The 24,939-nt window shown below is 41.2% G+C and overlaps 1 pseudogene; it reads right to left on the reverse strand.

The window, feature by feature from the left end:
• Positions 1–7,888: 7,888 nt before the first annotated feature.
• On the reverse strand, positions 7,889–8,828 carry LOC114610170 (annotated as a pseudogene).
• Between the last annotated feature and the right edge of the window lie 16,111 nt (positions 8,829–24,939).

Consider the following 24,939-nt stretch of genomic DNA (forward strand, 5'->3'; position numbering starts at 1 on the left):
AAGGAAGGAAGGAAGGAAGGAAGGAAGGAAGGAAGGAAAAGAAAGTTTATTTTCATTTATCTAAAACAAACTGTGAAGCACATGGTTTGCCAGCCACATCATCAGGAAATTTTATACTGGATGGACTTCCCCCATGTAATATAATAACTGAGTTCTGATGAATAAACCATTGATATTTTATCATCCTCTCTACTATTAAAATTGGCTGGTTCTCATCCTATTGTATTAATTAAGGATTCAATTCAAGGGACTCAATTGGCTTCTATTTTTCAGTTACAACTTCTCACTTACCCTGAACAATGTCATTATAAAGATAGGGGGTAGGGCAGATGTGGGATTGGGGGTGGCAGAGGGGTAACCAGGAAGTGTGATATCGTGGAATGGGGGGTTGGCAGAGGGGGCAACTGTGACGTGAGAGATCATTTGAGATGTAAAAGAATGGAATAATTAATAAAAATTTAAAAATAAATAAAATGTCAATAACAATAAAAAAAAAGAAGTGTGCGAGTTAAGAGACACGAGTCCTCTCACAGCCTCTCTGCCCTTCCTGTTGACAACCCCTCTTCCTTGCTGCTTAGACCAGAGAGTGACTTCTATCTTTAAGGTAAGGTCTTCAAAGAATCACAGTAAGGTCAAGAACATCAAACCACTCTGGAGAACATATCTCAGCATAATAAATACACTTTAATGGCAATTCTACATCCTCCTCTGACATGGCCCTTTGATGATGAGCAAGGATGCCTTCAGCTATAAAGCAGAAGAAGAATGTTCCATCTCTTTCTAGACAGCACAAAATATGGTAGCACAACTGGAGTTGTCAAAATGCACTTTGTGATAAACAGATTAATCAGCTAGTTGTCAAATGAGATAGATATATCGATATACTTTTGTTTACAGCTGCTGATAATCAAATGAATTCTAATCTGGCAAACCATGTACAGGAATATGTGGAACAACTCTATCATCCTCACCAACAAGTTAGAGGCTGTAGTGGGAAATAATTTGAGAAGGCACCATTCCACACTATCACTGGCTATTCGCCGCCTCCATGGCTAGGCCCATGGAGCGATCGCCCATCTCACAGTTCTCTTGTTGCAGATTGTAACTCGGTAAAATCAAAATTCTAGAGGCTTGTGATTCAGTAAAATGATGGGAGAGAGGTACAGAGAGTCAGGAAATTGTATAAAAATATGTAACAGTCAGGGATAAGAAACTGGGGATAACCACTGGAGGGTTCCAGACTCCAGGGAAATGAGAGACTTCCAGGACTCAATGGGAATGACTTTAGCTGAAATATGCAACAAAGGGAAGACAGAGCCTGTAGATAGACATGGCCCAAGGTTGAGGAATGGGGCCACCCACCCATCTCAGTTTTTAACCCAGAAATGTTCCTGTCCAAAAGAAGAACAGGGATAAAAAATGGAGCAAAGACTGAAGGAAGAGCCATCTGGGGACTGCCCAATCTGAGGATCCTCCCCCATCCTGTCTGCAAACATCAAACCCCTACACTGTTGCAGATGCTAAGAGGTGCTTGCTGACAGGAACCTGGTGAGGCTATTCCTTGGGAGGTTCAGACAGCAATTGACCAATGCAGATGTGGATGCTTGGAGCCAACCATCAGTCTGAGCTCAGGGATTCCAGTTGGGGGAGCAGGCAGAAGGACTGAAGGAGCTGAGAGAGACTGCAACCCCATAAGAAGAACAACATCAGCTGGCCAGACCACCCAGTGCTCCCAGGAACTCGACCACCAACCAAGGAGTGTACAGGGAGGAATCCATGGCTCCAGATACTTATGTATCAGAGGATGAACTTGTCTGACATCAATGGGAGTGGAGGCCCTTGGTCCTGTGGTGGTTTGATGTCCCAGTGTAGGGGGATGCTGGATCAGTGGGGCTGGAGAGGGTAGGTGGGTGGGGGAGCACCCTCATAGAAGCAAATTGGAGGGGGAGAGGCCAGATGTGGGATAGGGGTTGGGGAAGGGGTAACCAGGAAGTGGACTATCATTTGAGATGTAAACTAATGGAATGATTAATAAAAATAAAGAAAAGAAAGAGGACAACTTGAGTTTTGAAGGCAAATGGGTGGAACTAGAAAATATTGTCCTGAGTGATGTAATTCAAATCCAAAAGGACATTCATGGAATATACTCACTAATATGGATATTAGCCCAAAAGTACATAATACCCAGGATATAATCCACAGAACTCAAGGTTAACAAGCTGAAGGGCCCAAGTAAGATTGCTTCAATCTCACTTGGGAGGGAGAAGAGAGCAGTAATGGGACCAGAGGAAGGGAGGGACCTAGTTGGGAGAGGACACATGGAGGGGAAAGGGGGAACATGATCAGGTATTGGGGAGGCAGGAATGGAGTCCTGATGGAGATAGGAGGTGGGGAGGACCCTCTAGAATGTGCCAGCAATTTGGGAGGTGAGAGACTCTCAGAACTCAAAGGGAGGAATCATAGATGAAATACCCAATAGTAGGGAGAGAAAACTTGTAGAGTCCAAGGGATGGGGTTGCCATCCCAGAGTCAAAAACTCTGACCCAGAATTGTTCCTGTCTAAAAGAATTGCAGAGACAAAAATAGAGAAGAAACTAAGGGAAAGATGGTCCAATGATGTGGGGAAATTTTAAGAAGGCCGCCACAGCGGCGCTTCCACCGCCTTGGTGGGTCCCACATTAGGGAAGAAGTCCTATGGTTCCAGTGACCTGAGGGCCTTGGCGGAGGCAGGCCCCAGTAACACAAGGAAGTCCTTGGTTCCAAAAAGTTTTATTGTCATGGCAGATAATAGATGGATCTAGGCGTACCCCCAAAAACTCAGGGCAGTCTCGAGTTATATAGGGAGGGAGAAAGGGGGAGGATTGGGGGAAAGATCTGGGGGGGGGCATGTTTAATTTGCTCTGCCCTCTGGCCTTCATTAGTATGTAAATCCCTAGGGCCTGAGGCCTATAGCCTGGCCTATGTGACTCTATGGAGACCGTGACTGCTTTTCAGGATCCTGGATGATGGGGGGACCGAACTCCTGCCGGTTCTCACGCAGAATTCCATGCAGAATCTCAGGGTTCTAGGCACCTGTTCAACCATGACCCAGGATACCCTTACGCAGTCCCACACAATGACTGGCCAACTTAGCATCCATCTCAAGGGGCAGCTCCAAGGCCTGACACTGTTACTGCTGACCCCTGTGGTTGAATTAGGGAAAAGCTGGAAGAAGCTGAGGAGAGCAGCCCCATAAGAAGACCAGAAATCTCAACTAATCTGGATCCCTGAGATCTCTCAGACACTGATCTACCAACCAGGCAGCATACACCAGCTGATACAAGGCCCCAGACACATATACAGCAGAGGACTTCCTGGTCTGGCCTCAGTGAGAGAAGATGTACCTAACCCTCAAGAGACTTGAGGCCCCAGGGAATGGAGAGGTCTAGTGTGGTGAGGGTGCTGGAGACATCCTGTTAAAGACAGAGGAGGAATAATGGGATGAGTAACTGGGGGAGAAATAATGACTGGACTGTAAAAAAAATGATTAAAGATACTTTTTTAAAAAAATGTGATACAGAGCTAAACAGAATATTCCCAATAGAGGAATCTCAAATGGCCAAAAAGCACTTAAAGAAATGTTCAGAGTCATTAGTTATCAGGGAAATGCAAATCAAAACAACTCTGAAACTCTATCTAGTACCCATCAAAATGACTAAGTTCAAAAATTCAAGAGATAGCACATGCTGGTAAGGATGTGGAGTAAGGGGAACACTTCTTCATTGCTGATGGAGGTGTAAACTTGAACAATCACTTTGGAAATCAGATTGACATTTTCTGAGAAAACTGGTAATAATTCTATCTCAAGACCAGACTATGCCACTCATAGGCACATATCTAAAAGATATGCTCCAACATCACACAAAGACATTTGTTCAACTATGTTCATAGCAGCTTTATTCATAATAGCCAGGAATTGGAAACAGCCTAGATGTCCTTCAACTGAAGAATGGATAAAGAAAATGTGGTATACAATGCAATACTATTCAGCAATTTAAAAAGACATCATGAATTTTGTAGGCAAATGGATGGAACTTGGGAATATCATCCTGAGTGAAGTAGCCCAGTCCTAAAAGGACATGCATGGTATTTACTCACTTGTAAGTGGATACTAGCCATAAAATACAGGTACCATGCTACAATCCACCAACTCAAAGAAGCTAAACAAGTAGGGAGGCACAAGAAAGAATGTCTGAATATCACTTAAAAGGGGAAATAAAATCATCATAAGAGGCAGATGGAGAGAGTGAACTGGGAAGAAAGGGCGATGTTGAGGGGAATGGGATAGGGGATTCAAGATCAGGTATGGGGAAGGACAGGAGAGATGATAGATGGCCATGAAAATGAATGGAAATCTGCAACTGACAGGGGTAAGGGTGTCAGGGATATCTCCAGGATGAGACAGAGACCTGAAATAAGGAAGACACCAAGAATCAATGGGCATGAACTTATCTGTGATTCACAACATTGGGGATATGGAATCTAAAGAGGCCACCTCCTGTAGCTAGGCAGGAACTCCAGTGGAACAATAGAGACACCAATCCAACCACAAAACTTTCAGTCCAAAATTTATCCTATCTACAAGAAATGTAGGCTCAAGGGATTGAACAGGGATAGAGGGAATGACTGACCAATAGTTGGTCCAACTTCAGATCCATCCCATGGGCAAGCATCAGTCTCTAACCCTATTAGTGATACTCTGTTATGCTTTCAGGAAGGAGTATGTTGTCCTCTGAGAGGCTCCACCCAGCATCTGACTCAGACAGATACAGACACCCACAGCTAAACAGTGGATGGAGCTTGGGGATTCTTATGGAAGAATAGGAGGAAAGATTCCAGGTCTCAAAGGGGACAGGAATCCACAGGAAGAACAGTAGACTCAACTAACCTGGATCCTTGGGACTCACAGAGTCTGAACCACCAACCAAAGAACATACACTGGCTGGACCTAGGCCTCCCCACACATATGTAGCAGATGTACAGCTATTCATGTGGGCTCTGAACAAGTTGAGTGGGGTCTATTCCAAAACCTGTTGCCTATTTTGGGATATGTTCTTCTAGCTGGGCTGCCTTGTCTGGCCTCAGCGGGCTAGGAAGTGCCTAGCCTCACAGAGACTGGAAGTGTCAGAGTGAGGGGATAACCATGGAGGCCACTACAAGCTGAGAGGAGAAGGTGAGGGGTAGGAGACAGGAACTGGGGGAGGGGCTAACTGGGAGGGGACAGTGAGAGGGATATAAAGTGACTAAGTAAAAAAATTAAATTAACAGGAAAGATTTATTTTAATTAAAATATTACATCTTCCTTCCAACCTTTTCCATGCCCCCAACTAATTCTCTCTCAAGCTAATCATCTCTTTTTCCTTGACTATTATTCTTATAGAGATAGATAAATATTCAAATACTGAATATTTATTGAAAAATGATTCAAATGTTGAGTCCATTTGTGTTGCTTGTGTGTATGTGATTTCAATGCTGAACACTTTGTATGGGGCAACCAACCATAAAGTTGAGCTGGATCTAACCTAAAGGCCTTTTTACTATAATGTACCTTTCATACCACAAGAAGGTGCTATGCATTTAATACCATAACAATGACCACTGGAGATATATACATGCTAGTTATGCTATGGAGATAACCTTTTCACCTTTCTTGTGACAGATCTTGTTACAACTGTGAAATCCAGGATAGCTGACACACAAGTTCCAAGATTCTCCTGTCTCTCCCTCCCATTTCCCATAAGTAACCTGGGATCACAGATACCTGCAGTACTATTGGATCTGACTTTTACGTGTATTCTAGGGCTCTGAACTTGGGTTGTTAGGTTTGCACATCAAGTACTCTTACTCAATGAGTCATCTATCTGTCCTGCCCAAGAAGAAATTCTTAAACTAGAAAACAAGTTATTATATGACAAAGAAATTGAGCCATAGTGAGAAACAAAATGGAATAGTGCCCAAAAGAAGATATGAGATTTGGGAACATACTTAAATGTTGAAATGCATATAACTTGTGGATTGAGAACAAAAGAAATGTTAATTACATCAGAATAATATTTATCAAAATAAATAGTGGAGAATTTTCCAAATCTCATGAAAGTAATCTCCCATATAAAAGACTCTGAAAATTCCTTAGAATGAATACACAGAAACCTGAACCTCATCATACCCCAAACTACTGAAAAACAAAAGACAAAAGAATGATACAAGCTGTAAACAACACAAATTATTTTCAAACATTCATTCTTGGTAGCTGAACTCTCAGCATCAATGAAAGAATTTTAAACATAATAGAATTATTTTTTTTTTACTTTTTAATTTTATCTGCCTGTTTGCCTGTGTGTTTCTGTGAACAATATGTATCCTTGGTGTCTGTGAAATTCCAAAAATTGCATTGGGTTCCCTGTAACTGGAGTTACATGCAGTTGTAAGCCACTATGTGTGTGCTGGGAATCAAACCTAGATCCTCTGGAAGAGCAGTCATTGCTTTTAATTACTAAGCCATTCTTCCAGCTCCTGGAATATATTTTAAAGAAAATAATAAACATGAATAAAAAGTGTAAACACTGAAACCATCAAAAATATTCCCAATAAGGATTTTAACCATTTTCTTTAGAAGTTCTGAATATTGGGTAATTATGATAACTAATCACATACCTCAATGTTTGAAATAATAAATCCTATATTATGTTATATATATTATGCCTCAATTTAAATTTTTCACAGAGAGCAAAAATCACTAATACTGTATAAAAATAGCACAAGATTTTAATTAGAATACATGTTAACAAGTTAGTAAGGGAGCAGAACTCGGTCACACACACACCTTTAATTCTAACACTCAGGAGACAGAGACAGGTGAATTTCTGTGAGTCAAAGCCAGCCTACTCTACATAGTGAGTTTCAGGAGAGCCAGGTCTATATTGTGAGACCCTGTCTCAAACAAGCAAACAAATAAAACCAAAAAAAAGTTAATAGGAGAAATAAAATACATAATCAAAATGCAAAGAAATGTTTACAATGAATGTCTCAAACAGAAAAGAGCAGTAAGGAAAATATAAATCTACATGTACCACAGTTACATTAGATGTTGATCATTGAATTCCCTAGAAATATAATTTTCAAAGTACATAAAGAAAAATATTGAATTTATATTATTATAAAATGGAAAAATCACATATGTAAAGATGTTGAAAAGTAAAATTATTGAAAAACATGTATTTGCTGATATATAAAAAAGATGGTGTTCTTATGCTACTGTGAGAAGTAGAGCTGACAAGGCAGAGGCTGTTAAAAAAGACTAAATAAACTCTCATCCAATTATAAGTACTATTATGTGTGCTGCCTGAATAATGCATGTTTGCAGAAATGGTCAATTTCCATACTGTAATCATTTACATGATGTCTGATTTCAAGCTAGTAATGTGATATTATAACTGTTCATTTGGGAAGAAATGTATACAAAAAGCATAAAATCAGTATAAGACTGTTTAAGCACACAACAATACATGATTCAGTCAACCAGGCATAGATCATAATGCTGAATTATGTAGGATGATGAGCTAACAAATATTAATTAAAGAGATCACACAACTCAAGAATTAACTTTGAACCAGTTGACATAATAAGAACACTGTACAGGATTTAAGATGAAGCTTCCCATGAGTGAGTCCCTGAGGTCAACAACAGAACCACATCAAACAAACAAACAAAAACAAAATCCTGCACATAACAATATATACTATGCTATGCTATACTATACTATTCTATTACATTAAACAGAATTATTAACTATACAATAATTTTAGGAAATATCCAGCTAAGTGTTCATAATGAGTGGGGTGAATGTCTCTCACTTAAAGCAGTTGATCTTAGTGACAACTATTTCTAGAGCCTGTTTTATATCTCTGTTCCTCAGGCTGTAGATGAAAGGATTCAGCAAGGGTGTGACTACTGTATAAATTACAGAAGCAACTATGTCTTTGTCACTGGAGTTCTGGAATGAAGAGAAAAAGTATTCACCTGCAAGTGTCCCATAGTACAAAAACACCACAAGGAGATGGGAGCCACAGGTAGAAAAGGTTTTAATGAATCTCTTTGTGGAAGTAGCCTTCAAGGCAGTGCGTCCTATGCAAATATAAGAACCCATGATGCTACTCAGAGGCAATATGAAAAGTAATCCTCCCTCAGTGAAGATGACTAGCTTATTGAGGGAGATGTCTGAGCAGCTCAGCTTCAGGAGGGCAGTGAGGTCACAGAAGAAGTTGGGGATGGTATTACTGGCACAGAAGGACAGTTGGATCAAGAGGAGGGTGTGCAACAGGGCATGTACACAACAGAAAAACCAAGACCCAGCAACTAGGCAGACACAGAGCTCCCCCCTCATGACAGTGATGTAGTGCAGAGGATGACAGATGGCCACATACCTGTCAAAAGCCATCACTGCAAGAAGGAAATTGTCCAGGCAGCCAAACAGGAAAAAAAAAACACATCTGAGAGATGCATCCCTTGTAAGAGATGGAATGTTGCTGAGCCTGGATATTTATCAGCATTTTGGGAACTGTAATGGATGAAAGGGAGATGTCAGATAAGGCCAAGTGGCTGAGGAAGAAGTACATGGGGGTGTGGAGGCGAGAGTCCAGCCTGATGAGCAGGATGATGAGCACGTTCCCCAGCACTGTGGTCAGATACATGGTCAGGAACAGGGAAAAGAAGATGCTCTCCTGCTCTGGTCTGATGGGAAGCCCCAGGAGAAGGAACTCAAACATGGTGCTCTGATTCTCCCTCCTCATGCTTCTCTTGTCTCTGCTGGGAATTAGAAAAAAGATGAAACACCAAGGAAAATGGCTATGATATCATTGCAACAACCTTTTCTCTATGATTCTTCTTTGATTTAGATGCAAGTAATTAGTCTGCATGTGAGGCTGGATAATTTTTCACAATTTAGTTTCTATTTACTTTCTACTTAAAAGGATTTCTTTCAGTAATACACAATGGATATTAAATGCTAATTCCTTAACTGTACTACGATAATAAGAATTCTGGCATTCATAGGTTATACAGCAAAACATATGTGTACATTATCTCATTTTAAATTTATATTTTGGAGGGGTTTTTACTTCTTTTGAAGCAGAAATTTATTCCTGTTTTTTTAGATGCTTATTGGCAGATATTGTAACTTAGTGATGAATTTCATAAAGATGTTTTTATTTAAGTATGTCATGTGTCATGTTCAGCTTCATACTCATCCACACCCACTGATTAGTCACTCCTGCACTCTTCTTAACTTCAGCAATGTTTCTCTTGATTTTTTAGTATACGAATAATAAATAAACATCTCCTATTCTAACTTCAATGGTACATCTCACCTTTACATTAAAGAAATGTCTTTCCAAACAAACTAAGGTTAGCAACACTTGGCTTAACTCATATTTACTTAGAAAGAATCTTGACCCCATCACATACTCATGTTTAAGGACATGAGCAATATCAGTGAACAAAACAGCCACGTCTCTGTGTAGAAGATTGTGTCTTCATATCAAGATAGTCTCAGTACTTTACTCTGAAATGGGAAATGGACAGTAAGAAACAGGAATCCATCATTTACATAGAGTTATTTGTTTGTTTGTTTGTTTGTTTGTTTTTCAAAGTTATTAAGAAATATAATTTTTGTTGTGGTGATCAAGAGGTCAAGCTCTCTAGCGAGAGAAATGAGGGCAAAGCCAGGCATACCAGGAACCCTTCTGGAGGGCGTGGAAGTCTAGGGGTCGACCGTAGGGGGAGGCAGGGGAGCTGACAGCTGTGTCAGTCTCCTGCGGAGTCACTTCTGGATCCTCTGCAATTTTCAGCTGATGGTAATGAACTTCAACTGCCTTCTTGATGGCAGCATCAACCTGGTTCCGTGGACGACAGGTCACGGGCGATGATCTCTGTCTTGCTCAATCATGATTTCGTGCGCACATCCTCTCAATGAGGGTCCGTCCGGATGGGTCCGTGCATCGAGCCCCACGTCTGGGTGCCACTTGACCCGACCGGCGGGTCCTGGTTATTCGTGGGGGCGAGGAGGACTGCAACCTGCTATTCTTCAGAAGATATGGTACACTGCTTGAGTTATGGTCTCCCTGCTATTCTTCAGATGATATGGTACACTGCTTTGAGTCTATCTGCAGTTGCCAAGCAGGATCTTGCAGTTGCCCAGCTTCAGGGGACCTTGTGCAGGTGGGAAAAGGTAGGGGGTGAGGGTAAGGGCGAGGCTCCTGGCTTCTGGTCCATCTGGGTTAGAACTTCTAATAGCAGGCATCACGGGTGATTCAATTTTACCTGGAAAGAAAAAAGAAGGGGATTCTCAGGGAGATTTCTCTTCCCTGGATGTAAATTGTTATTCATCGTATTTATGATTGGGCCTGGCTTTGTGAGGGTATCTATTTTTTTCATTAATATTTGTGGTAGCCGGTTAGCTGTGCCTTCTGTGGTATTGGACAGGCATATCAGTCCTCGGCTCCATAAGGGAACTGGGACTGGGGCATTCCCTTTATGGGTATGAGGGTCCTTCCCCATATCTGTGGCAAAGTTTTGTTGGTCTTGGTGGTGCCCGAGGTCACCAACATGGTCAGCAAGAGATTTGCCATGAGCTTTCAGCTTTAGAGAGAGAAAAGTGAACAAGGCATGATGGAGAGTATTTCAGGGGGACTCCTTCTGAGGGGGTACCATTCCCCCTCTTTTGTTTTTAAAGCCAATTTTTCAGAGTTCTTGTAAAATCAGGGCAGAAACGCCAACAGTTGCTCCTTCCACACTCATAGAGTCATGAAGGCCTTATTTAAGGATATATAAATCTATATTAATAATCTTTTGTCAAAGGACTTTTATAGCTCCACTGACAATTAATCAGACTATATGATATATCGATTAGAAATAGCTTTTTCTACTTTTTGTGAGATTACCTCTCTTTTGTCAATTAACTGTTGAGGAAGTTAGGGTTTACCTCTCTCTTGAGAATATTGAACAGAGATTTAAATTCTTTTGTGGAGAGCTTAAAATAGTATCTTAGCCAATTTGCATCTCCTAGAAACTTTTGAAATTAATTTAAAATAAATAGACTCCCTTTTTTTTAAATCCTTTATCTGTGTGGGGTTTTTATTGGGTATTATACGTATTTACCTTTCAATGTTGTCACCTTTCTCATTCTCCCCCCAAATCCCTTATCTCCTACCCCTTCCTCCTAATTTTTGTGATGGTGTGCTCCAAACATCCTCCCAGTCCCATCTCCCTGCTCTCGAATTCCAACACAGTAGGGGATCCAAACTTTTGGGGACCTTGGCCCTCCACTTTCACTGGAGTCTAACACGGTCACCCTCAATTCCCTATACAGGTGTGTGAGTCCCTCCCTTTGTGCTCTCTGGTTGGTGGTTTAGACTTTGGGAGTTCTGGTTGAACCTTTTGATGCTCCTTCTAAAAAGGACCAACGCAAATTGGCTTTTTCCTAAACCAAGGCCACCCTTGATATGGCCGCTAACATTGGGGAGCCTTCCTTTATGACAATATTACACCCCAAACTGACAAATGGTTGGTAACTTGAACATTTACAAGAGACTAGGATGGCTGTGAGTTAGCCCAATGACGGGATTATTGTAGGTCCACTTCCCAGGGGCCCACCCAATGCAGCCGAAAAGGAGTGCGTGGTGCTGGGAGTGGGTGCAGCCTACATGGCCTAAGACAGGGCTCTCACCCTCCTTTCACCCACATCAGAGTCCCTTGACGTTGCCCATCGTCGACAGCCTAAAGCTTTCGACCATCGATGTGACTCGTCTCACATCAGTGTTTTGGGGTTGTGAACTTGTCTAAGACCCCCCATAATTAGACATCCAAATTCAAAACTCACATAGTTGGGATTGAACATAAGATGCCTTCTCTAACTAAACAGAGAAGGGGGAGATGCCAGAAGCCAGGACCCTCGCCCTTACCCTTACCCCCTACCTTTCCCCACCTGCACAATGTCCTCTGAAGCTTGGCAACTGCAAGATCATGCTTAGCAACTGCAGATAGACTCAAAGCAGAGTACCATGTCTTCTTAAGAATAGCAGGGAGACCATAACTCAAGCAGTGTACCATATCTTCTGAAGAACTGCAGGTAGATCATAATACAAGGCAGTGTACCATATAGACCATGACATGTTTCAAGGCACAGGCCAAGAAGATTTTGTACTTTTCCACCACCTGGACCCTCTTACCCCCTCCCCTTGTAAAACATGCTGTAAAAAAGCATTTCATGTTCAAAAAAAGAAATAAAAAAAAATTTGGCAATTAAAAAAAAAAAAAGAAATATAATAATAATTCCAAGAATTAAGAATTATTTACTTTCTTTTCTACAAAACAACCTAGCTCCTCTTGGGACAATATAAGAAGAAAGTACTGTAAAATCTCATATGTGCAATTTTAATATAGTCAAATATAAATAAAGAATTATGTGGTGATTATAAATTACTCTTTAATAATGTAAAATACTTTAAGTCAAATCAGAGTTAGTGAAGTCTTACCTGTTCTGAGTCCTTCCAAATTACCTGTTACCAAAAGTATGTAGGTCTTGTTTCCAAGGCAACATTAAATTAGCATCAAATGCAAATCTCAATCTTTTACAAACGTTTTCCTCACCATGGTCCTAGCAGACATGCATAGTGTGGGTACATTTTAACAATGAAGAAATAAAGTTAGAGCATCTAAGTCATCTGCAAGTAAGTGTGTCAGGTCAAATCACAATGTGTGTTTCACCAGCAGGATCCCTGCTCATAGTCATTCCTAACAGAAATCACATTCCTCACTCACTGAAATACAGTGAGTATTGCTATACAGTGTCCACAATGGTTTTTCAAAACCTACAAAAGGTGCCACTCATATTTTATTCATCATGCAGTTCATGAGAGATTTCCAAGTTTTAATTTCTTTCAAAGCAAAAGTATGTATATGGTACCAGTGAGATGGTTGCAATGGTTCTCAACCTGTGGGTCACAACCACTTTGGTGAACTTCTGTCTCCATAAAATTATATTATGATTCATAACAGTAGCAAAATTATGAAGTAGCAAATAAAATAGTTTTATGGTTGGGGATCACCACAACATAAGGTACTGTATTAAAGGATTGCAGCTTTGGGAAGATTGAGTAGACTTGATTGGTGGGTAAAGGCACTTATCACCAAACATGATGGCCTGAGTTTGATCCCTGGAATCCACACGGTGGAGGAAAGAACTAACTCCAAGTTGTTTTCTGATTGCATCCCCACTCTGTGATATGGCTGCATTCACATACATACAGAGATGGCATTTGGGGAAAGAAACACAAATAAACAAATAAATTGAACTTGACCTTGGACACAGATGTGAGAGGTGACATGTCTTGGATGGGCATTGCAGAGAGTCATCCTGTAGGAACTTGCACCTTCACCAGATCATTACAGGGCATGGCTCCCAAGGAAAATGGTGACCAGATGTCAATGGAGGGACCTGGCTGCTCACTAAAAGATTCTGTATCACTTCAGGAAGCCAAAAAAAAGTACTCACAAATACTGAAAAGCTACTGTAGATAAGATTTTGCAGGAAGTTGTCAGCCTATGACTGTGAGGTATGAGAGCAAGTTTGAAAGGTGAGTTTTCCCTGGTTTCTACGTGTTATTTCCCTAGATAATAGTGAACTAATGAGCCTCCACCAGCCAAACACTGGATTTGGGGAAAGACAATAATAATTTCTTTTTACTGACTACCATATACCAAGCATTGCATTAAATAATTTATTTTCCACACTGGCTCATTTATTCCTCAAAATATGTCCCTAAAGCTGGCCTAGTCTCTATCCTTGAGTAATGAGGAATCTACTTCTAAACAGAACTACTGTCACAAAAAAATGTATAGGATTCATATTAGTGATTAGATACAATTATGGTTTACTGATGCTGATCTCTTATCATTAGATAAGAACTCCATGGTAATGAAATACCTATGAGCCTGTCTGCCCAGTGCAGAACCGCAACTGTTGAAAGATTACCAAGGAGATAATTGGCTTTGCAGGGACTAACCAGAGCCTCAAAAGACAGTGATGAAACAGATATTTACTGTACATGCACACATACATGCAAACACTTGAGTTGTTGCTTTGTGATTTCTTACCAGCTACAGTTGTCCTAAACAAGGGATGGCATTCACAGAGTCATAACAAGAAATTCGTAACTAATATGTAATATTTTATTCAAAACACATGAATAACTCTCACACTCACATGCAGACACTTTAAAAGCAGCACAACACATTCAACAATACATAACAATTACATTTCAGAGGGATAAGATGACACTCTGAATACAAACAGACGTGTACACACACAGGAACACAAATATATACACACACAAGACAACCAAAATCCAAAATCAAATAGATTATAGAAAAGACATAAAAATATACCAATTACAACATATATACCTCATCTCAGGAAACAAAAAATATACACAGTGAGCATATGCATCCCCCCTCATAACAATTCAGGTTCCCACTGACCTGTGCCTAACATACATGAAGGTGTTCAGTCACTGAAGCTCTGAGACCATTTCACTCACAGGCATATCACATAAACATTTCCTCTGAATAATACAAATGGCAAAACACACACATACACACAACATTCTCAGTGACATGCAATTTTATACTGATATGATTCAGATAAAATACAAGTTCACACACACCCACATGTGTGAAAACAAGCAAATACAGAAAACGGTTTCAGAGTTTTGAATACATATTGTGTTCAGACCTTTCACACTTCTCTACTTGACTGTGTCTGCCCATAGATGAAAATGAAGTAGTTAACCAAATGAGAGTGTGGAAAATGTTTTAGATCAAATGGACTGACTTGGGGACTTCAAAACACATATAAATAACTAACACTTGTGGGCCTAATTCAGATTTGTGTGTTCTAGATCTGGGGGTGGGGGGAAACTAGTCAGTTATATAACATAAACACACACACACTCCATGGGCAAATCTCACAGAATAAATATATCAACATTTGACAAGCAATAAAATGCTACACAGTATACATATATATATACATAGAGAGGGGGGAGAGAATACGTGGAGTCCATATGCAAAGATATATAGACATGAAGACACACCGTACCCACCGAGAACTTCCAGCTCCCTCTGACCTCTACCAGCCCTTGGTTTACTCAGGCAGTAGATAACTAACCTACGTCTCTGAGGTCTTGGATTTCATTAAGACCATCAATAAAAAAAGTAATAATCTCCTGGCCTTTCTCTGTCTATCCTTGAGTTCTAGATAAATATGTGGGAGGATACAAAAAGACTCTGGCAGAGTCCCAGAGCTCCAGCTAGAAAAAGAATCAAACAGAATAATTAGATTCAATTCTTGCCAGTCCTTTGGGAGGAGCTTGCCCAGAAGGCAAGTAGCTAAACAGCCTCCTCACCCAAGAGTCACCTAGCTATGTGTGTCCTCCACATCAAGGATCCTATATAAGTTATGAACCTGCCACTGTCACAAAACACCTGATGCAATATACTTGTGAAGTCCAAATTGACTTTATCCAGTTTTGGAGCTTTCATCCCATGAGCAGTTGTCTCCATTGTTTCCCACCCGTGATGAAGAAGTACACCATGTTGGGAGTGCATGGGAGAGGAAGGCCTGATTGTGTCATTAACAGGAAACCCAGCAGAAATCCTTGCTATAGACTTCATTTCTTAAAGTTTCCTTCACCTTACAGCACTGCTATCCTAAGACCAAGCCTTTGACATGAATATTTAAGTAAGACCCAGCCAAGGGTCTTAGCTAGACCTCAATAAAATATAGGATCTAATGTCTAGAAACAAATTTAAAATGCTAACATGACTGCACAGATCATCTAGAATACAGATAAGACAGTACTAAGAGGAATGTTCATAGCTATAAGTGTTCACATTTTAAAAAATTTCACAGAAGGCCCAGTGAGTTGGGTCACGGGTCTCATGACACCAAGCCTGGTGACACAAACCCAATCTCTGAACCTACATGGTGGAAGGAAATAACTTACTCTTGAAAGTTTTCCTCTGACCTACCCTACACAGAGAGGGGGAGGGGAAGGGGGGGAGAGAGAGAGGAAGAGAGGGGGAGGGAGAGAGGGGGAGGGGAGGGGGAGGGAAGAGGAGAAAGGAGAGAGAGAGAGAGAGAGAGAGAGAGAGAGACCAAGAGAGAGAGAGACAAAGAGAGACAGAGAGACAAAGAGAGAGAATAAATAATGTAAAAATAATTTAAAAGATTATGCTGGAGAGATGATTCAGTGGACTAAGAGTACTGGGTACTTTTCCAAAAGATCCAGGTTCAATTCTCAGCATCTACATAACAGCTCACAAATCGTTATAACTCTGGTTCCAGGGGATCCCATGCTTTCTTCTGAACTCTGTGGCCAGTAGATACAAACATGGTACACAGGGACACACACAGACAAAACACTCATTAAATAAAATAATCCTTTTTATTTTTTAATTCAGACAGATTTCAAACAAATAATATAATGATGTACCTCAAGGCAAAATAAAAAGCTAAACTAAAGCCAAGTATATAACAAGAAATAGTAATGATTAAAGTATAAATTAATAAAGTAGAGACTAAACAATACATAAACAATCTGGCAAAATATATAACAATATAAAAACAGCCATATTTTAAATTATACATTTGTTCCAATAATAGTAATATTAGGGTCTTACTATCAGATTCTGGGAACCCTATTGCTGAAGACACCACACACTTAAAGTCATAAAACATGTAGAAATCTGGCTGGTAATCAGTTGGAAGAAACATCCCTACTGGCTAGCTTTCATAGTACTGAAGGTGCTATGAAAACTACCAAAAAAGAAAAAAATTATCAGTCTTACACAGCTATGAACCCTGCAAACTAGAATAATAATTGACCTGACAAGATATGCCCAGATTACATGAATGTATGAAACTCTCAATAGTGAAAACAACAGTAATTTTGTTACACAAAAAACTTTTTAAATTTTTATTTAATTCTTTTTTTTACACTCCAGATTTTATCCCCCAGGTCCACCCTCTAACTGTACCACATCTCATACCTCCCCCATAGCCCCTCATCTCCACAAGAATGTCCCCACCCCCCACCCCTAACCAACCAAACCTCCCAACTCCTTGAGGCCTCCAGTCTCATGAGGGTTAGATGCATACTCTCTGAATGAGCCCAGACTCAGCAGTCCTCTGCTGTATATGTGTTGGGGGCCTCATATCAGCTGGTATATGCTGCCTGACTGGTGATCCAGTGTCTGAGAGATCCTGGGGGTCCAGGTTAGTTGAGATTGCTGGTCTTCCTATAGGGGTGCTCTCCTTCTCAGCTTCTTCCAGATTTTCCCTAATTCAACCACAGGGGTCAGCAGCTTCTGTCCATTGGTTGGGTATAAATATGTGCATATGACTCCTTCAGCTGCTTGTTGGGTCTTTCAGTGGGCAGTCATTATAGGCCCCTTTTTGTGAGCAATCCATAGCTTCAGTAATAGCGTTAGGCCTTGGGCCTCCCCTTGAGCTGGATCCCACTTTGGGCTTGTCATTGGACCTCTTTTTCCTCAGACTTTTCTCCATTTTTGTCCCTGCAGTTCTTTCGGAAAGGAATAATTATGGGTCAGAGTTTTTGACTGTAGGGTGACCACCTCATTCCTCACTTGACGCCCTGTCTTTCTGCTGGTGGTGGGCTCTATAAGTTCCCTCTCCCTACTCTCAGGCATTTCATCTAAGGTCTCTCCCTTTGAGTCCTGAAAGTCTCCCATCTCCCAGGTCTCTGATGCATTCTTGAGGGTCTCTCCAACCTCCTACCTCCCGAGGTTGCTTGTTTCCATTCTTTCTGCTGGTCCTTGGGGCTTCAGTCCTTTTCCCTCAGCCAGTACCAGATCATGTTCACCTCTCCCTGCCCTGATCCCCCATCTGCTTTCCCTCCCATGTCCCCCTTTCTCTCTCCACTTGTGATTGCTTTCTTCTCCCTCCCAAGTGGAATTTAGGCATCCTCACTTGGGCCCTTCAGCCTGTTGACCTTTTTGAGTTCTGTGGACTTTATCTTCGATATTCTGTACTTTAGTTTTTGGCTAATACCCACTTATTAGTGAATACATACCATGCATTTGGATCTGAGTTACCTCACTCAGGATGATATTTTCTAGTTCCATCCATTTACCTGCAAAACTCAGGATGTCCTGATTCTTAATAGCTGAGTAGTATTCTATTGTGTAAATGAACCACATTTTCTGTATCCATTCTCCTGTCCTGTCATGGGACATCTGGATTGTTTCCAGCTTCTGCCTATCATAAATAAGGCCACTATGAACATAGTGGTATATGTGCCTGTAACATGGTGGGTCATCTTTCCCAAGAGTGGTATTGCTGGGTCTTCAGGTAGATCTATTTGCAATTTTCTGAGGAATCTCCAGATTGATTTCCAGAGTGATTGTACCACTTTGCAATCCCACCAGCAATGGGGGAGTGTTCTTCTTTCCCCACATCCTCACCAGCATGTGTTGTCATCTGAGATTTTGATCTTAGCCTTTCTGATTGGTGTGAGATGGAATCTCAGGGTCATTTTGATTTTCATTTCTCTGATCACTAAAAACTTTGAACATTTCTTTAGGTGCTTCTCAGCCATTTGAGATTCCTCTGTTGTGAATTCTCAGTTTAGTTCTATACCCCATTTTTTATTGAGTTGTTTGGTTTTTTGGTGGTTAGCTTCTTGAGTTCTTTATATATTTTGGGCATTATCCCTCTATTGAATGTTGGGTTAGTGAAGATTTTTTTCCCAATCTGTAGGTTGCCAATTTGTCTTATTGACTGTGTCCTTTGCCTTACAGAAGCTTTCCAGTTTCATGACATCCCATTTATCAATTCTTGATCTTATTTTTTGTATGTTGTGGATTTCTTCTTTTAAAGATTTATTTATTTTTATTTATATGAGAACACTGCCTCTGTATTCAGACACACCAGAAGAGGGCATCAGATTCCATTACACATGGCTGTGAGCCACCATGTGGTTGCTGGGAATTGAGCTCAGGACCTCTTGAAAAGCAGTTAGTGCTCTTAACTGCTGAACCATCCCTCCAGCCCATATATTGTGGATTTCATTGACAGATTTTCAGACTTTTAACCATTAATGCTTCTCTGGAATGATGCCTAATTGATCACTGTGGATGATCTTTTTGATGTATTTTTGGATTCAGTTTGTGAGCCTTTTATTTTTGCATCAACGTTCATGAGGAAAATTGGTTTGATATCCCTGATATCCTTCTTGTTTTGTTTTGTTTTTTTTTTTTTTGAGTCTTTTGAGTCTTTAGATGGTTTGTGTATCGGGATGTCTTTGTTCTCGTGAAATGAATTTTGCAATGTACCTTCTGCTTCTTATTGTTGATTTCAACCCTGATTTTGATAATTTCCTGGCCTTTTGGGTGTGTTTGCATCTTTTTGCTCTAGAGCTTTTGGTTGTACAGTGAAGTTGTACAATTTCTAATTTCTTTCTTCTTTCTTTTCTTATTTTATTTATTTACATTTAATTTGTTTACATTATTTACATTACATTCATTTATTTACTTATCTCTTTATTATTTCATTTATTTACATTTCAAATGTCCCCTTTGCAGTTTCCTCTCCCCAAATGCCCCATCCCATCAACCCTTCCCTTTGCCTCTTTGAGGGTGCTCTCCCCATTCCTGCCTCACTGCTCTAGCATCCCCTTGTGCTGGGGTATCAAGCCTCCACAAAACCAAGTGCCTCCCTCCTATTGATGCCAGATAAAGCAATCCTCTCCTACATATATAGCTGGAGCCATGGGTTGTTCCATGTGTACTTTTTGGATAGTGGTTTAGTCCCTGGGAGATCTGGGTGATCAGGTAAGTTGATATTGTTGTTCTTCCTGTGGGGTTGCAATCCCTTTCAGCCCTTCAACCTTTCCCTGACTCTTCCACTGGGGTCCCTGGGTCAGGGAATAAAATCTGGAATGTAAATAAATAAATGACCAAAAAAGTGAAAAAAGAAAAGAGCAGTGATTTCAACCCTGTTTTCTCTGCATTCCACTCCCCAGGCCACAGTTCATTTTAGCCATAAAATTCAGGAAACCCACACTACACTACACAGACCCAAATTAGCTAAACAAGAAGGAAGGCCCAAGCAAGGATGCTTGAATCTAAGTTAGAGGGGGGATAAAATAGTCATGGGATGCAGATGGAGGGAGAGGACTGGATGAGAGAGTGGATGGGAAGGGGAATTGGAGGAGTTTAAGGATCAGATGTGGGTAGAGACAGGAGAGATGGCCAGATGGCCATGACAATGAATTGAAATTGACATCCGGCTGAGAGAGTTGAGAGGCAGGTCAGAGACCTGGAATAGGAGAGGCTCCCAAGAATCTGTGGGTTTAATCTTAAAGGAGACTCACAGCAATGGGGATATGGAACCTGAAGGATTCACCACCTGTAGCCAGGCAGGAACTCCAGTGGAACAATAGGGACAGCAATCCACCCACAAAAATTTCAACCCCAAATTTATGCTGTCTACCAGAAATGCAGAGACTAGAGATGGAACAGAGACTAAGGGAATAGCCAACCAATAACCACCCCATCCCATGGCCAGGAACTAATCTCTGACACTAGTAATGATACTCTGTTATACTTGCAGACAGGAGCAGAGCATGGCTGTCCTCTGAAAGGCTTCACCTACAGGGTGATTCAGACAGATACAGACACCCACAGTCAAACACTGGATGGAGCTTGGGGACTCTAATGGGAGAATAGGAAAAAAGGATTGTGGGCCAAAGTGGATAGGAACTCCACAGGAAGACCAGCAAAGTAGTCAACTAACCTGGACCCTTGGGGCACTCAGAGTATGAACCACTAACCAAAGAACATACACAGACTGGATCCCACACATATATAGCAGATGTGCAGCTTGGTTTTCCTGTGGGTCCTGAACAACTGGAATGGGGGCTCTCCCAAAAGCTGTTTCCTGTACATAGGATATGTTCTTCTAGCTGGGCTGCTTTATCTGGCCTCACTGGGAGAGGAAGCATTTAACCTAACAGAGACCAGAAGTGCCCGGATGGAGTGATACCCAGGGGGTCCCCATCTGCTCAGAGGAGAAGGAGGGGAGAAATTCAGAAAGGGTTGTGGGAGGAAGTGACAGGGAGGTGACAGGGAGGAGGATGTAAAGTGAATAAGTAAAATACTTTTAAAAACAAATTATGTTGAATTTTGATGTGAGTTGTATTGAACATACAGACTGCTTTTGGGTAGAATGGCCAGTTTTACTATGTTGATCCTACCAATTCATGAGCACAGGAGAACTCTGTGTGGTGTGTGTGTGTGTGTGTGTGTGTGTGTGTGTGCCCACAACCACTGTGCATGTGTATTGAGCGGGAATTGCTTTCATTTATGCAGGAGCAAACTACACTAAAGTTTTCCTTTTTCTTCTACAAATAGAGCTTGTGGAAAAAGTACAACTCTACCTAGCTATAACCTCTGTACTTTTCTTAATACTTTTTTCCTTACTGAAAATAAATCAGCTTTCCATCTACTGATATCTTCAATTTCTTTCTTAAAAGATTTGAATTTTTTATCTCACAGATCTTTCACTTGAGAGGAAAGAAAGAAGGGAAGTTCTGATCAGGATATAAAATATATTGATTAATTGATTAATTGATTAATCAATTAATTAAAGATTAGTGATATCCGATTCAAAAAACGGTGGGATGTTCTTCACAGACTAGACTGGATTTGGGGTCTCCATCAAGTAGCTCTGCTTTGGGATACTATGGAACCTATGTGGCATGCAGTTTAGCTGGTGTCTTAGGGTTTCTATTGCTGTGAAGAGGCACTGTGACCACAGCAACCCTTATTAAGGAACATATTTAAATGGTGCTGGCTTAAAGTTCAGAGATTTAGTCTATTATCATCATGCTGGGGAAGAAACATTCAGGCAGGCATGGTGCTGGAGAAAGAGCTGTGAGTTCTACACTTCTCTCCTCAGGAAGCAGGAAATGAGCTAACTTGAGCTTCTAAAATATCAAAGCTGAATACCTAATAACACACTTCCTTGAACAAAGCCATACCTCACAATAGTGCCACTCCTTTTGGACCAAGTATTCATGAACATGAGCCTATGGAGTCCATACCTGCCCAAACTACCTCATCTGGTAAACATAGGTCACTAAGGCAGACCTTAGGGGTCCGGTCCTATTCTTTGTTTCCTCCTTGTCATGATCATGGTGGAGTAATTACATTCTGTTCTTTGAACCCATAAACCATTTCTGGCCCTGGTGAGCTTTACATCCTCTGGACTCAACCAAACCCTTAATGACCACTGATCACTTTACTATATCCATTTATCCACTTTTCCATTTCCTAAAGTATAGTAATAAAAATGATGTTATTATATTTAGCATTTTCTGATTGGCTTCTTAGTTTAACTGCTTAGGAGTGGCAGATAAAGGGGATGAACACATACCCTACAATTCAATAGTTCTGCAGATAGAATCACAAATCTCTTGCTTTAAACACTAGATGTATATACAAGAACATTGGCAGCATTGTTGTTCATCATGACAAAATCCTGAAAGAAACTGTGTGTCTGTAAAAGTAGAACAAATGAGCATTCTATTCATAACAAAGAAGACTATGAAATCAGGAAAGTAGGACTAGGATGTAACTCAGTGATAGAGCAACTGCCACACACATTTAAGCCCTAGTTCAGTCACCATTACTACCCCAAACAAATTCATGTTCTTTTGACAATGATGGTATGGTGATAGTGATGCTGCTGCTGCTGCTGGTGGTGGTGATGGTGAAACTTACCCCACATAAAATTGAATTAATTCTGACCATGTATGAATGGATATCGAGCCATCCACTGGGATGGCTCCTTTTAATAACTTACAAGAAGTCACACCCCCAATAAAGGTGACTCTCTCCTTCAGCAGTCATCAACTGCCCATAGCCCTCAGCTAGCTGTCAGGTCTTGAGAGTTCTCTCCTTCATACATGCTAGAATGTTAACTTGACTGATCTTGTGCATGTCTTATGTAAACAACCACAGCTGCTGAGATTTTGTGTGTAAATTATCTATGTCATGTCCAGAACACAGTATTTCACTACTCTCTTCCAATCCTCTGGGGCTTTCATTCTTTGTGCCCACTATTCTGAGATGATTCCTCAGCCTTGAATGGGGAGAAGGTGAATTAGATAAACCATCTGTTGCTGAACATTCACAGTCACTCATCCATAGGACTTCAGCCAATTATGAGTCTGCATTATCCACCTCACACTACAAAATGAAGCTTCCTGGACAAAGGTTGAGAACAGCAACAAACTGTTGCCATAGCTTCTAGTGTTCTCTTTTTCTTTTTGTTGGAGATTTTGTATTCTTTTGTATCCCACTTCTGAGTATATATCCAGAAGAATGAAGTCAGCTCACTCTAAGGACTTCTGTTTACTGATAGATTGTGTAATCACTGAGGTACCAATCACTGAATGAATGGGCAGAGAAAATGTGCCACATACAGTTATAAGTATATGTATATGGGTGTGGGACTGTAATTTGGCCATGCCTACAGAGCCCAGAGAGAAGGCGGAGAGAACAAATCTCTGCCTCAAGATTTTCCTGGCCCCGCCCTTCTTCCCCCATTTCCAATATTTAAGCAGACACCTTCCAACATGTTTCAGGAGAGCGCTTTACCATTTACCACCCAAGCCCGCCATCTGTTAATAAATCAACACATCTCAAATCTCTACATGTCTCGTGAATTCTCGATCCGATCGGCTCCGCACGCCCACCATCCAAGACTGCCGCTCTGTCAATGCCGCCCTGTGACCAGAGCTTGTGCGGCGCCCTACATATGGGGACTTCCAGTCTGGGCCTGAGTATAGAGGAGATCCCAGGTGGCAGCTCTGTATACAATCTCACAAAACCCAGAGGAAGAGGGCCTCCCAGGAGCTTTAACTTGGGCAGTATCTCAGGTAAGGAGACAGCAACACCCGCCCCAAACAGGGAGTAACTGGGACCCACTGGGACCCAGGAATTCACTCCTGGCCTGGAGCACAGGTACCTTCCTGTCTGGGCCCGAGCACTCTGCAGATCCCAGGAGTCAGGTCTGTACCCAATCTCACAGAACCCAGAGGAAGCAAGGCTCCTAAAAGCTCTAACCCAAGCAGTATCTTAGACAAGGAGGCAGCAACACTTGCCCCAAGCAGGGAGTAACTGGGAACCATGGGGACCCAGGATTTCACTCATGACCTGGAGCACTGGTTCCTTCTGGTCTCCACCTGAGCACGGAGCAGATCTCAGGCCTCAGTCATAACCCCAGCAGCAAAACCCACCCAAACAGTTCTGACACAACCTAGATAATAGGAAAGACAGGCTCCAGTCAGAGACAGCACAGATAGCACCAAGGAGATCCAGATGTCAGAAAGCAAGCGCAAGACCATAAGCGTCAGCAACCCAAGGTACTTGGCATCATTAGAACCTAGTTCTCCCATGTTAGAAAGTCCTGAACTCTCCATATCACTAGGAAAGCAAGAACCAGATCTAAAATCACTTCAAAGAAAGATGATAGAGGACTTTAAGAAGGAAATAAATAACACTATCAAAGAATTTGAGAATACAGGTAAACAGGTAGAAGCCCTTAAAGAGGAAACACAAAAATCGCTTAAAGAATTACAAGAGAACAAAACCAAGCAGGTAAAGAAATTGAACAAAACCATTCAGGACATAAAAATGGAAGTAGAAACAATAAAGAAATCACAAAGGGAGACTACCCTGGAGATAGAACACCTAGGAAAGAAATCAGGAGTCATAGACACAAGCATCACCAACAGAATACAAGAGATAGAAGAAAGA

Source organism: Grammomys surdaster, unplaced genomic scaffold, assembly GCF_004785775.1.
Source record: "Grammomys surdaster isolate TR1022 unplaced genomic scaffold, NIH_TR_1.0 126035, whole genome shotgun sequence".
NCBI classification, from domain to species: Eukaryota; Metazoa; Chordata; class Mammalia; order Rodentia; family Muridae; genus Grammomys; species Grammomys surdaster.